Source organism: Chelonia mydas, chromosome 6, assembly GCF_015237465.2.
Source record: "Chelonia mydas isolate rCheMyd1 chromosome 6, rCheMyd1.pri.v2, whole genome shotgun sequence".
Lineage (NCBI taxonomy): Eukaryota > Metazoa > Chordata > Testudines > Cheloniidae > Chelonia > Chelonia mydas.
The window spans coordinates 64,047,807-64,061,387 of record NC_051246.2 but is presented as its reverse complement, the minus strand read 5'-3'; the positions used below and the strand labels follow the sequence as shown (position 1 = coordinate 64,061,387).

Here is a 13,581-nt window from a genome sequence, read left to right as displayed (position 1 = left end):
AAATTTCCAGAAATATGCTAGACATCAATGGCAAAAACCCTATTGATTTTTGGGGGAAAAAAATCAAAAAAACAAAAGGGGAAAATAGGGGACACACAGAGCCCTGCCACAGCTTTAAGAACCTCTGCAATCGTCTTTAGATCAAACTGGTTGATGGCACCGATTAATGCCTTCCAGCCTAACAATCAATACCTCTGTCATCCTCCCAGTAGAGTTTAACATGTTGACAACCCGAATGACTTATCTCCCAGACAAATAATTGGAGAAAAGGAGAATGGTAGTGCATATAGAGCCTGGGGAGGGGGAAGGAATGAGTGAACACAAAGAACCCCTGGTCAGAGGAGACTGGGGGTAGAGCACCTGGCATTGGGGTGGGGGGGGGGAGGAGGAAGGGCATAAGGGTGCAAATGAAGCCCTTGGCATTTGGGCAAGAACAGGAGGCACACAGAACTCATGGCAAGAGGGGAACATGGGAACTGCAGGGAGTCCCTGAAATAGATCAAGATGAAGAGATGCACATAGGAAGCTTGTGAGGTGGAACGGAGTAATACAGGGAGCCTCTAATGTGTACAATAAACTTAGCCTTCAGAAGCTATCAAGTGTGAGACCCCCTTTCATGCAACAATTATTTTAGAATGTTGCAGCCTCAATAATATTTTCCACGATGCTGTTCCTAAATTTTTATTGTATAGGAGAGTTCTTACTCTAGAAGTGGGCACTGAAGTTGATTAAAGTGAAATTAGTTTTGTATTATATTTTAAAGACAAAAAAATCAGGAAATTCCAGATTGAAACCAACAGGTCACTTGTAACAAACCTTTTGAGTTAGGGAGACAGTGTCAGCACTGGCTTTACATTACTATAAAATGACAAAACCTAGGAAAATATTTAAGGTACAGGCCCAAAGTATAACTTATTCCAACAGCATACCAAATAATGTTTCAGCTGTTAAATATACACTCAATCATGAAAAATATGAGTCTCCTAAACAAGAACTACAACATTGTTCACATGCCAATTACTCTGAGCAATCAGCTGACAACCCAGGTCACTGAGTTTGATTGCCAAGTATCAGCCAACTTCACATATGAGGCAAATCAAAGATGGTAAACCTAACTTTCAGCCTTGATATTTCTAAAGTTTAGCACCACCTCTTACCATCTATACCTCACCAGCAGGTTGCAACAGTTTTTTGCTTTTTTTCGGATGCAGGCTTTCCTACTGTGTATGATTGCTGCTTTTGACACCTCCAGAATGAATTACTGCGAACACATTCTATCTACATGGGGTTACACCTTAAAACAATCTGGAAATTTAAGACAGAAGCATCGTTTAAGGGCTGCTGTGCATTAAGTGGCAGCAAATGACAATCAGTAGTTATTTAATTTTCTATACTGTTTGCTGTTTTCCAGAATGAATTTGTTTTAAGGGTATGTCCTCACTGCCGACGTACCCTGGGTATTGCTCCAGCCCCCTTCTATCTACACAGAAAAAACTCTAACTTGTGGGATTAAGGGTGCTTTAAACCAGAGCTAGCAGACATGGCTGAGGGCATGGGCTGGAGCTCAGATTTCAATAACAACCCACTTATTTTGCAGTGAGAATGCAGACTAATCAACCACAGATGCAGTCAGCCCCCCAACCCTATCCCAAAATTTTTTATCTGGGCTGTACTTTGTCTAAGTCCTCTTTTTCTACACCGTGCTTTAACTCTGCATTTGCCTTTTCCATGTTTGTTGCACTTCCATAGCATTCAAACAGAGATGCCACCCAAGAAATCCTTCTCACATGTTGCTAGCTGGCCAGTAGCTCACACCAGCCTTATAGTAGAGCAGAGAAATAATCATCAGAAAGACCCACAAGAGCACTTTCACAAAAGAACCTAAAGAAGGACAACTAAGTTTAAAGCACCACTAAAAACTTTGGATATGCTGCTAGAGATCCATTCCAGCACATGAGCTAGTACAGCACCATTGTGGACACAGTCACACAGGTCTGACAAGGGTAGGGTTCTGCGTGGGAACACCCCACCCATTCTGAGTTAAGTCAAACTAACACTGCAGTGAAGACATACCCTAAGCCAAATATCCTCAAACTGTGGGACACTCCCCGCCAGGGAGGCATGGAGGAACATCCATGGGGCATGGCAGGGCATGGGCCAGCCCCCAAGCGGGGGAGGGAGGCAGCACCACCCAGTCTCTGGCTCCTGTCTCCATCCCCAGCCTCGGCACAGCTCGACTCCAAGCCCCATGCCAGCCCCTAGCCTCAGCCCCGTTCCTGGCTGGGGTAGAGGCTGGAGACGAGGCTGGGAGCACCTGGCCACAGGCCCGGCTGCCAGCCCCCACCGCAGTCCAGCTCAGCTCTGCTCCAGCCCCCACTCCTAGACTCTTGGCCCCTTTACCCCTGTCCACATCCTGTTTCCTCCCTGCCGCCCCTGGAGCCATGGCCCCGCTCCCAGCCGTGGCTCCGGGGGGGTGGGGGGTGGGGGGGGCGGGCGCCGCAGACAGGTCATGGGGGGGCATGACCCTCAGAAGTTTGGGGACCACTGCCCTAAGGTTATGCCTACACTGCAGCTGGGAGCATGCTTCCCAGTGCAGATAGACGGACACACAATAGCTCTATCTGACCTAGTGGATTAAGAACAGCAGAGTGGCCACAGAGTACCATAAACTGATTAAAGGCTTTTTCCCCCACCCTTCAGTTTAAACATATATGTTTCAGAACCAAAAGTCCACCACAATCCCACTTACTCAACAAGTTTTAAAGTCATGAAAATGGAATTTGTGATGTGAAGTCAGTTAATGAGATTTTTGTAGATCACATTTCATTTTCTAAAAGTATTGTCCCAGGTACATCAGTAGTTCCTGAAGTAGAACAAGTGTACTCTCCATGGACTGTCAAAACCAAGTCTAAAACTTGGAATGTGTCAAAAAGCATCATAAGTGATGGGGGTTACTTTTTGTAAATTGAAACCATGAACCTCTGAAGTATGTTCCCTGGTCAACAACAGTGTAAACAGCTGAGTAATATTTCTATGGTTCAACATCCTGGGGAACTGTCATTTTCCTTAAAGAATCCTTAAGAGTAGAGAGGCTCTCTAGTCCCCGATCATTTCGGTAGCCCTTCTCTGCACCTGTTCCAGTTTGAATTATTCTTTCAAGAACACAGGTGAACAGAACTCTACACAGAATATCAGATGAGTTTTTACCAGTGCCTTGTACAATAGCATTAATATTTTCCCCTCACCTCTAGAAATCCTTCCTAGGAGATTTGTCTTTTCCATGGCTACACCACGCTGGTGGCTCATAGTCGATCATGGGATGACTAATACACCCAGGTCTTCCTCCTCTTCCTGTTGCTTCCAACTGATGAACTCCCAGTTTATAGTAGAAACTCTTGTTATTAGTCCCTGAATGCATAACATTGCACTCTGTATTATTAAATTTCATCCCATTTCTATTACTCCAGCCTCCAGGTCATCCAATTCTTCCTGTATAATATTCTGATCCTCCTCTGTATTGACAATGCCTCCCAACTTTATGTCATCAACAAATTTCATTAGCACACCTACCTTTTGTGCCAAGGTCATTAATGAAAATATTAAATAAAATCAGTTCCAAGACTGATCCTTGAAGAACTCCAATAATAACTTCTTTCTAGCCCAACAGTTCTCCTTTCAGCTCAACACACTATTGTCTTCCCATTAACCAATTCCTTACCCATCTTTCAATTCCTGTACCAATCACCCATTTCTCCAGTTTGATGAATAATTTGCCATGTGGTCCTGCAGCCAATGCTTTACTGAAGTACAGATAGATTAGATCTAATGCATTGCCTTTGTCTTAAAAAAAATTAGTTATCTTATAAAAGATTGATATTTATTAGTCTGGCACGATCTACCTTCAATAAACCCCCGCTGTATTTTATTCATTTTGCCTTTACCTCGGTCTTCAGTAATTCTTTCCTTCCAAATTTGTTATAAAGACTTCCATACTACTGAGGTCAGATCAATGGGTCTGTAGTTGCCCAGATCACTTCCCCCATCCCACCCTTTCTTAAATATAGGTAGTATGTTTACTTTTCTCCAGCTACATGGTACTGCACTTGGTCTGATAGATTTATTAAAAATCCTTGCTATCAGACTTGCAAGTTCATGTACCAGTTCAATCAGTATTCTGGAATGGAGACTATCCAGTCCATGAGACTTCAGCTCTTGAAGTTTTGCTTCCACAATGGATGCGGTAATTACCATTTCTGTACACTCAATCCCATTACCCATCCTACTTTGCCCCCGTGTTCCATTAGCATCCTTACTGAAAACTGAGGAAAAGAATTCATTTAGTTTTGGGATCATACCTAGATTATCCTTAATATCTACCCTGTCCTTTTACCACACTTTCCTTATTTTTCTTGTTCTCTTTATTTATAAGGTTTAAACTAAGGTCCCTGTAAGCTGCGCTGCTGTGCAGCAGCCTATTTAGCACCGCACAGGCACTCAGGGAACCCGCCTTGTGGGGACATACCACGACCGGTGGAGGGGTGCCCCCCCAACTCAGCCTGGACCTGCCAAGGCCAGGGGAAGGACGCCTATCCCATGACCCCAGCCCCAGAGCTGCCGCAACGGAGAGAGGTACCTCCCACCCCCAGCCAGTGTGCTGCTGTGGGGAGAGAGAGCTGGGGGGAGTCCTCTCTCCCCGCTGTAGCCCCGGAGCACCCTCCTGCACCCCAACCCCCTCATCTCTGGCCCTACCCCAGAGCCCTCACCCCCTGCATCCCAACCCTCTGCCCCAGCCCTGAGCCCCTCATCCCTGACCCCACCCCAGAGCGTGCACCCCCAGCCGGAGTCCTCACTTCCCACACACACCCCAACTCTGACCCCCTCATCCCCGGCCCTACCTCAGCTGGAGCCCTCACACCTGCACCCCAACTCTCTGCCCCAGCCCTGAGCCCCCTCCCACACTCCGGACCCCTCAGCCTCACCACATGAATTTTGTTATGTGCACCAACATGGAGGTGGTGTGTCACACATCACCTCCATGTTGGTGCACATAAAATTAATTCTGGTCATGTGTGGGAAAAATTAGAGGGAACACTGGGCTTAGAACCTTACTATTTGTTTTAAAATTTCCTTTGCAAGATCTAACAGCTTGACATTTTTGACAATTCTCACTTTATGACCTCCAAGATGTAGCTTTTTCTACTGATCAATCCCCCTCTTTCCATTCCTTGTATGCTCTCTGCTTACTCCCAATATTCTTTTTGAGATGATTATTCATCCAATTTTATCTGGAGCCCTCTCTTACAAGATTTTCCCTGCTGGCTTAGGGTACAAATTCCAGATAGCTTTCATCCCTTGGATTTAAAGAAATTTCAAGCCTCCTCTGCATTTCCCTGAGCTCTTCAGTCCAGTCAACTTCACTACCTAGTTCCTTTAATTTTTCAAAATCTACCCTTCTGAAATTAAAAATCTTAAATTTATTCAAGTGTTTTGATTATTATTCCATTCAATTTAAACAGTATCAATTCATGATCACTCAATCCAAGATTATTTTCTACAACCTCTTCACTACTTACCAAAAGCAAGTCTAAAATAGCATCACCTCGTGGTGGTTAAGTGACTAATTGGTGAACAGGAATAACTCAGCTTTACAATTATCTGTAGCATTTATTCTCCAATTATATCTGGAGAATTAATGTCTTCCATAATGACTATTTCCAGTATTCTTTATCTTTCTAATAATATTAGAGAGATCTCTCTCCATATCCAAAACCAAATCTGGAGGCCTACAGGAAACACCTAACACTCCCTAACAGAACCTCTTTTATAATTCTTACCCAAAGTGATTTTGACCTAGACTGTTTTAGCCAATCGCTGCTTATTTCTTTACAGCTTACCACATTATTGATATACAAATGTTACCCCACCATTTTTACCGTTATTTCTTTCTCTCCTGGAAAGCTCATACCCTTCAATATCTGTATTCCAGTCATCACTGCTATCCACCATGCTGCTGTTAATCCTTATAAATACCCAGTTTCACATCCTGCATCAGTAGTTCTAAAGTTACTCACATTATAACTTTTAGCACTTTATCTGGCTCATTCAATAGATTTCTTGAGATACCTGAGCTTCGATTTCAAAATTAACATTTTTAGGTGTTTGCATCTCTATTCCACCACAAAACACTTAACTTTAGTTACGGCTGCTAGATTCTATATCCCACCACTGCAGTTTGTAAAAGTTTGTTAATGACTTCATTGGTTATTTCCTTGTCTATCTTCACTTTCCTTCCACCTCCCAGAATCCTCCCTTTCCTGAAGATTTCAATTATTTCTACATGAAGATTATCAAATTTATAAGTCACTAGTAGAGATCACTCATTCATATCATTTTTCCTGAACACTGCATAAAGACATTTCACATCTAACATACCTTACTTACACACACAGGCCAGTACAAAACCACATACAGAACTACAGATAATGAAATTTATGAAAGACAGGCGGTCCGTAAATCAATGAATCAACAAAAGCATGGTCAGAGTCATGGCTGAATGTTGGTTGGTGTATTTTCCTGTGCTCTCTCACTCTAAGAATGTACTTTTAGTTATGGCTTAAAAGAAGTGTTCCTAAGCCAGTGATTCCCAAACTTTAACACTGAAATCTTGTGAACCCCCTCCTAAAAATGAGTATTTCCAGGGATTTAAGTTTAAAATTTCCTCTGCACTCTGCGGGGCTCCTGCTGCTGGACCCCGTTGACCGCCTCGGTCAACTGAACTCGGGCTGCAGGTCCAGCTGACCGCCGGGGCTCGGGCTGCCAGCCCCAACTGCCCGACCCCTCTCTCTCTGGGGCTTGGGGTACCAGCCCCGTCCGGAGTGCTGGGGTTCGGGCTGCCAGCCCCCCCGCTCACAGGGGGGAGGGCTCGGGCTGCCAGCCCCAAGTGCCCTGCCCCGCCCTCCCTAGGGCTTGGGCTGTCTGCCCTGCAACTGGGTCCCACCTGCTGCCTCTAATGCTTGTGGCCCGCTGGCCACCATCAGTGAAATTTTTCTGGCGAACCCACTGTAACGTTCTGCAAACCCCAGTTTGGGAACCACTGTCCTAAGCATTCAATTTCCATTGCAGAATTACAATCTTACCATTTCAAGAACCACAAAAACTGGACATTTTTAAAGAAGTTTGTAATTTGTATTACAGTAAATATACAGAGGAAGAGTTTAACATCAAGCTTCACTTCTTGTACTTCAGTGGAAATCAAACCTGAAGCTCCAGGAGACCATCTATCGTTCCAAATAGGAAAGTTTGCATATTTAGAAGTTTAGTTGGTCTAGTTTGTAACAAGATGTTAATAAATTGTAACTGGAATTTAGCCTATTAGACTGCAGGCTCTCCACAGCAAGACTATTTTCCTATGTGTGGATACCACCCATCACTTTGCGGGTGCTGCCAGAACACAAATACAAGTCTTCTTTAGATAGACAACATGAAGATTAAAGAGTCTGATCCAAATCCTAATGCAGTTAATGGGGAGCTTCTCCACCAACTCCAACTGAAGTTGAACTGGCTCTAAGGAGTCAATACAGAGTTGTTAATACCCGCATATGGAAATAAATACCCACATATTGAATATATCACTATCTAGAAGAAAGGGATATTAAAAGGCACATACCACCATGATATCTAAGCACACCTGCTAGAGAAGAAAGATCCTGAAGAAATTAATGTGAAAGAACATTAGAGGTATAACTATGGACACTTTAATAGTCATTTGTATACCGTATATACTCGATCATAAGCCGAATATTTTTGGGAAAAAAAGTGACGCATCAAAGAGTGGGGGTCAGCTTATAAACGGGTCTACACAAAAAATTTGATGATTTTAAACTCTATGAAATCATTGAATTGAATATCTAATACATTGTTGTTTTGTTTACCTGGAGAGTCTGCAGGCATGCAGCCCCTCAGTTCCCTGTGGCCGCGGTTTGCCATTCCCAGCCAATGGGAGCTGCGGGAAGTGCTGCCACTTCCCACAGCTCCCATTTGCTGGGAATGGCAAACCGCGGCCACTGGGAGCTGAGGGGCTCTGTGCCTGCGAACGCTCCAGGTAAACAAAATGTCCCGACCTGCCAGTGGCTTACCCTGACGGGCCGGGAGCCAAAGTTTGCCAACCCCTGAAATACAGGGTCAGCTTATGAAAGGGTCACACAGTTTTTACCATTTTTACTTATCCATCTTGGTGGGGTCAGCTTATAAACGAACCAGCTTATGATCAAGTATATACATACTTGACTAATTTACAGTGATCAAAAGCTACACATACTAAAGAGTAGATTTTCAGAAAGAAAAACATTTCATATTTTGAGAATCACAGTAGTAACGTGAGCAGTAGCAGTGATGTACATACAGGAATAACCATCATCAGGAAAGAACATGTGTATTGGTTCAAGAGGAGACTGGATATTAGGATTCTGTTTTTGTTTACAACTCTGCTTCAGAATTTAGGCCTGGTCTATGCATAGAAGTAGCGCCAACATAGCTACATCACACAACTCAACATAAAATTGACTTTTATTGAACAAAACCTTAAATATTTTGAATACATAATTTTTTCTTATCAAAAGATGTTTCATGTTTACAGCTAAAGTATTTATTAAACAGAGGGATTAACTATAGTTAATTAATTAAACTGATTATTTCATGTAAGCCTGGGAAAATTTTCAAATATGCCTTAGTGAAAGTTACCAGAACTTAAGTTCCTATTGCAGAGGTGGGCACACTTTGGCCCGCGGGACCGTCCTGCCCAGCCCCTGAGCTCCTGGCCAGGGAGGCTAGCCCCTGGCCCCTCCCCTTCTGTCACCCCTCCCCCGCAGCCTCAGCGCGCTGCACCGCCAACACTCTGGCCTGCTGCTCCTGCTGTGCAATGGGCCTGCGAGCTCCTGCTGCTCTGAGCAGCATGGTAAGGGGGAGGGGAGTGGGGAAGTTGGATAAGGGGCAGGGGGTCCTGGGGGCAGTCAGGGAGCGGTTGGATACGTGTGGGAGTCCCGGGGGGTGGGGAGGGGGGCTGTCAGTGGGTGGGGATGTGGATAGGGGTCGGGGCAGTCAGGGGACAAGGAGCAGGGGAGGTTGGATGGGGCGGAGGTTTGGGGGAGGGGTCAGGGGACGGGGAACGGGGGGGGGTTGAATAGCTATGGGAGTCCCAGAGGGCCTGTCTGGGGGCGGGGGTGTGGACAGGGAGCAGGGGAGGTTGGATAGGGGGTGGAGTCCCAGGAGGTGGTTAGGGGCGGGGGTCCCAAGAAGGGGCGGTCAGGGGACAAGGAGCAGGGGGGGTTGGATGGGTCAGGGGCCAGGTTGTTTGGGGAGGCACATCCGTCCCTACCTGGCCCTTCATACAGTTTTGCAACGCTGATGTGACCCTTGGGCCAAAAAGTTTACCCACCCCGTCCTATTGACGATGACAATGAGACAGTCTCCTAAGTTACTTTGGCTGAGCTGCTGTGCCATATATTATGAAGCCTGACCTCAAAAGTTAAAATAAGGGGAAAAACATCTTTTTTTATACAGAAAATCAGCCTTTAACTCAAAGTTTTTGATACAGGCTCATGGATTTAACACATTTTTATCTAAATGTTCTAAGAGATTATAATAAATTTAGGCCTTTATGTATTTTGCATTAAATTCAGATTTCATTTTAAAACAGATTTTAAAAAAGAAAAATTATAATTTAAACAATCAAAAAATCCAATTTAAATTAAAAAACATTTTTTAAAATCAATTATATTTATCCACCTTGATTTCAGGTGTGCAGCATGATACACCTGAAAGAGATCTGATTTTTAGAAAGGGTGGCGGACTCACCCTCTGAAAAAATCAGACCCCTATAAGGTGTCTGAAGTTGCATACACTACAATTGAGGCACTGAAAAATTACTAGCCACTTTTGAAAACCCTGGTTGATGTTGCCAGTGTAGAAGTAACCAAGATGTAATTAGCATCATCACTGGAAACTCATCTATCAAATACTAGAACTGTACGTAAGTTAACTATGAAGGATTGTAGTTATCACATTGAAAACATTTTCATTTCTCAACATAAAAAGACTCCCATGTCCAAGTCTCTATGTAATCCTTCTCAAGAAGCAGGCCAGTAAGAACGGTGTTCCGGGAAGATATTATTTTACTATTTTGAAAAAAAAAAATTTTCCAATTGGATCATCTATGTGTGAGATACATCCAATTATCAGAGTTCAGAACAAATTCACACCAAAGAAGTTACAGTACATAACAAAGGCCAAAAATTAGACTCACCTAGCTACTTTGCTCAGGACTGTGAAAAATTTCAAGCCTTGTGCGATGTAGTGAGATAGACCTAACCACCAGCGTAGACGCTGCTAGGTCCACAAAAGAAAGAATTCTTCCATCAACCTAGCTACAATCAACAGACCATGGTCATCAGCAGCAGAGATGCAGCACTGTAGCGGTGCCATTGCAGTACAGACATACCCTAATCAAGGCCACTAAGAACACGCAGTTGCAATGCATTTATGAAGACCTTTGACTACCACTCAGACTCTTATCATTCCAGAAGTGCTTTACAAGACTCTAAACAAAAGATTGCCTACGACAACATTACATAACAAGGCAATAAACACGGAAGTATGCTTTTATTTCAGAGTTCAAATTAAAAGATAAATAGACTCAAAACATGTTGCTTTTAACAGCAAGATCCTCAAGATTTTGATTAAATATCTTCAGTGGCCCTACAACAAACTGATTTTTAAATTTACAATAAAAATATATTACATTTCTAAACTACAGATTCTTTTATTTCTTGTACATTTAGTAGAACTTAAGGGTTTACCTATAATCTTTGTTTAATTCTATGCCTCTGCAACAACTTGCAAAATTCATATAAACATGCACAAAACATTGTCAGTGGGACCTGGTTCAGCGATCAGAAAATATATTTAGAGACAAACTGCTCATCACTGGGACAGTATTTTTAAACAGAACATTATAGAAGTCCCCCTATTTCAAGGGCACCATTAGATATGAAATCCAACATTTGCTTCTATCACAGAATTCAAAACTACTTTAACTCACACTTTGAAACAGACATTTTAATGTCCTATTTTAAAATTAAATTGGATTTTACAATTCCTCTCACATCACTATCTTCTGTTTTTATAACCAGACTGTCCTATTTTTGAAAATTGTTACTCTTGTTTGAGTGAAAACCCACACAGAGAAAACTAGACAAAAAATACAAAATGCCACAAATAAAACTGAATAGTGTCATCCCTCACTCCAATCTCTTTCAGCTACAGTAATTTTAATAATTTCGTAAAAAAAAAAAACCAAAAAAATCTATATACCCAACACAGTAAGGACACTTTGTAAGAGACTGTTTTGGGTAGATCTTTTACTTACAGTCAGCTTTCTAATGCTCAAATAAATTGGTTAGTCTCTAAGGTGCCACAAGTACTCCTTTTCTTTCTAATAAAGTCAGCAAGATATATCTTATCACTCTTTCTAAAGTAAACTCTCTGGGATAAAAAGGAGTACTTGTGGCACCTTAGAGACTAACAAATTTATTTGAGCATAAGTTTTCGAAAGCTTATGCTCAAATAAATTTGTTAGTCTCTAAGATGCCACAAGTACTCCTTTTCTTTTTGTGAATACAGCCTAACACGGCTGCTACTCTGAAACCTCTCTGGGATAGACACTGTCTTTATTGTTGCTTGTGTATACAGTGCCTACCCAATTCCTCGATTAGAGTTCCTAAACGTTACCATAACACTCATCTGTGTATTTTATTGAATATTTAATCAATAGCCTGACTAATACCTATTACCTATTGTGGAACACTGAGTGTGCTGGTTTCCAAGCCACTTTAACGTAATCCTGCAAAACCCCATAAATCACTACAGGGCAATCTCTTTATAGGAACACCGTTTCCAAACGCTGGCTTGCCAATAGATGGTTAAGAAGAGTAGGATTAAGTGCAGTCCATTATTAAAATAAATATATTCAAAAAGTAAAAGACAACACTCAACAGGAGTCCTTACTAATACAACTTTAAGGCCCAAACTTGCAACATTTGCACCAGAGACTAAGCCCCAGGTAGGGTCATGTAGGCAAAAGCTGCAGGATCAGGGATCCCTAGTTCGGACAGGGAGGGGGACGGACATACAACCTGCAAGGCCACCACCCCACAAAATCACACACACGCCCCCGACAGCACAGACACGGGCGGGGAGCGGGTCACGCCGCGGGGCCCCTGCCAGACAAAGTTCACGCCGAAGGGGCAGTGGGAAAGCAAAGCCCGCACCGCGCCTGCGTCCCTCCCGCAGGAAGCCAGAGGCGCAGCAGCAGCAACAGGAGCTGGAGCCAGAGCGCCCCGGGGAACTCGCCGCACCCCGCCCCGCCCCAGCCTCCCTCCCCCGATCACACGGGGGGGGGGGGAAGGGGCGGACTCACCTTCCTACTGCTGCCACCCCCCTTCCTCCTCGGCACGGACGCGCCCAGCAGCTCCTTCTTCTAAGCCCCTCGCGCACGGCCCGGAGACACCGGAGACCCCCCCCGGCTCACTCACCCCCCGGAGCTGCGCAGCCACCACGGGCACAGACCAGGAGACAAACACCGCACACCGCTGCGCCCGCCCCGCCTCCCAGCGGCGGCCCTGCCCCCAACGGCCGCACGCACGCACGCGCTCCACCCGCCTTCCACAGCCGCACGTCCTCATTGGCTGGAGGGCGGTAGTTTGGGGTGCGCACGCCCCGCTCGCTGCCTGTGGGGTGCTCGCTGCGCAGGGAGAAAGGGGAGGGCCTGCGGAGCGTGAGTGCGGGGAATGAGGGGCTGCCTTGCTGTCCCCCACCCCCAGTAATGGCCCCTGTGGCCCGTCGCATCTCTCATGACCAGCCAAGGCTCCCACTCACCGAAATGGCAGCTCTCTCAAAACGCCCTTGTCTTGGCTAAGCGCCGCTCCCGCCCTGCTCTCGTAGCGTCTGAGCCCTTCTCTTCCACCACCAACGCCTTCAGGCTGGACTGGTCACCGGTTAGAGCCTCCTCCGCGCCGCCCCTCACTCCTGGTGCATCTACCTCCGTTACGCCTCGGCTGCTCTCAGCCCCGCTCCTGCCTGTAGCCTCATCAGTGGAACTGGAGTCAGAGGGCCAGAGTAACCCCAAGCTAGTTTTCACAGCTGATTCCGAGACTGTTGCACAAGGCTATTTTCGGGCTCAGAACTCTTGTTAGCATTTTTGACAGAGAGGCATACCCCATCATGGTTGTAAAACAGTCCAGCCCAAGCAGTGATGGGACAAAAGATCAAAGCACTGGTACCAGTTAGGAGTGACCTTTGGCAGCCAGAAGGATGGGGATACTCCCAAGAGGAGATGGTCATCAGAGAAAGCAGGCATTAGATTATAGGCCAGCCAAGGACCTACCAGCTTTGCAGATAGGCACTACTTTGAGGATCCAGGTATTAGACCCCAAGAGGAAGGGACTAACAGAGTTGTGAAGGATGCAGTGGTACCCAGGTCATACAAGTCATTATGCAAGAGGGACAAGTGATTCATAAAAATTCATG

General features: G+C 44.8%; 1 protein-coding gene across 9 annotated transcripts in view; it reads right to left on the bottom strand.

Moving 5' to 3' along the window:
• PALS1 (protein associated with LIN7 1, MAGUK family member) overlaps positions 1-13,153 on the bottom strand; it is a 146,348-nt gene extending 133,195 nt beyond the window's left edge. Inside the window, exon 1 of one of the 9 annotated variants that reach the window (XM_037900262.2) lies at positions 12,931-13,153. The gene's annotated coding sequence lies outside the window, so the exon portion shown is untranslated. Of the gene's footprint in view, positions 1-12,472; positions 12,732-12,930 lie in introns of those variants that run through there. The other 8 variants (XM_037900259.2, XM_037900263.2, XM_037900258.2 and 5 more) reach the window with 8 other exon arrangements.
• Between the last annotated feature and the right edge of the window lie 428 nt (positions 13,154-13,581).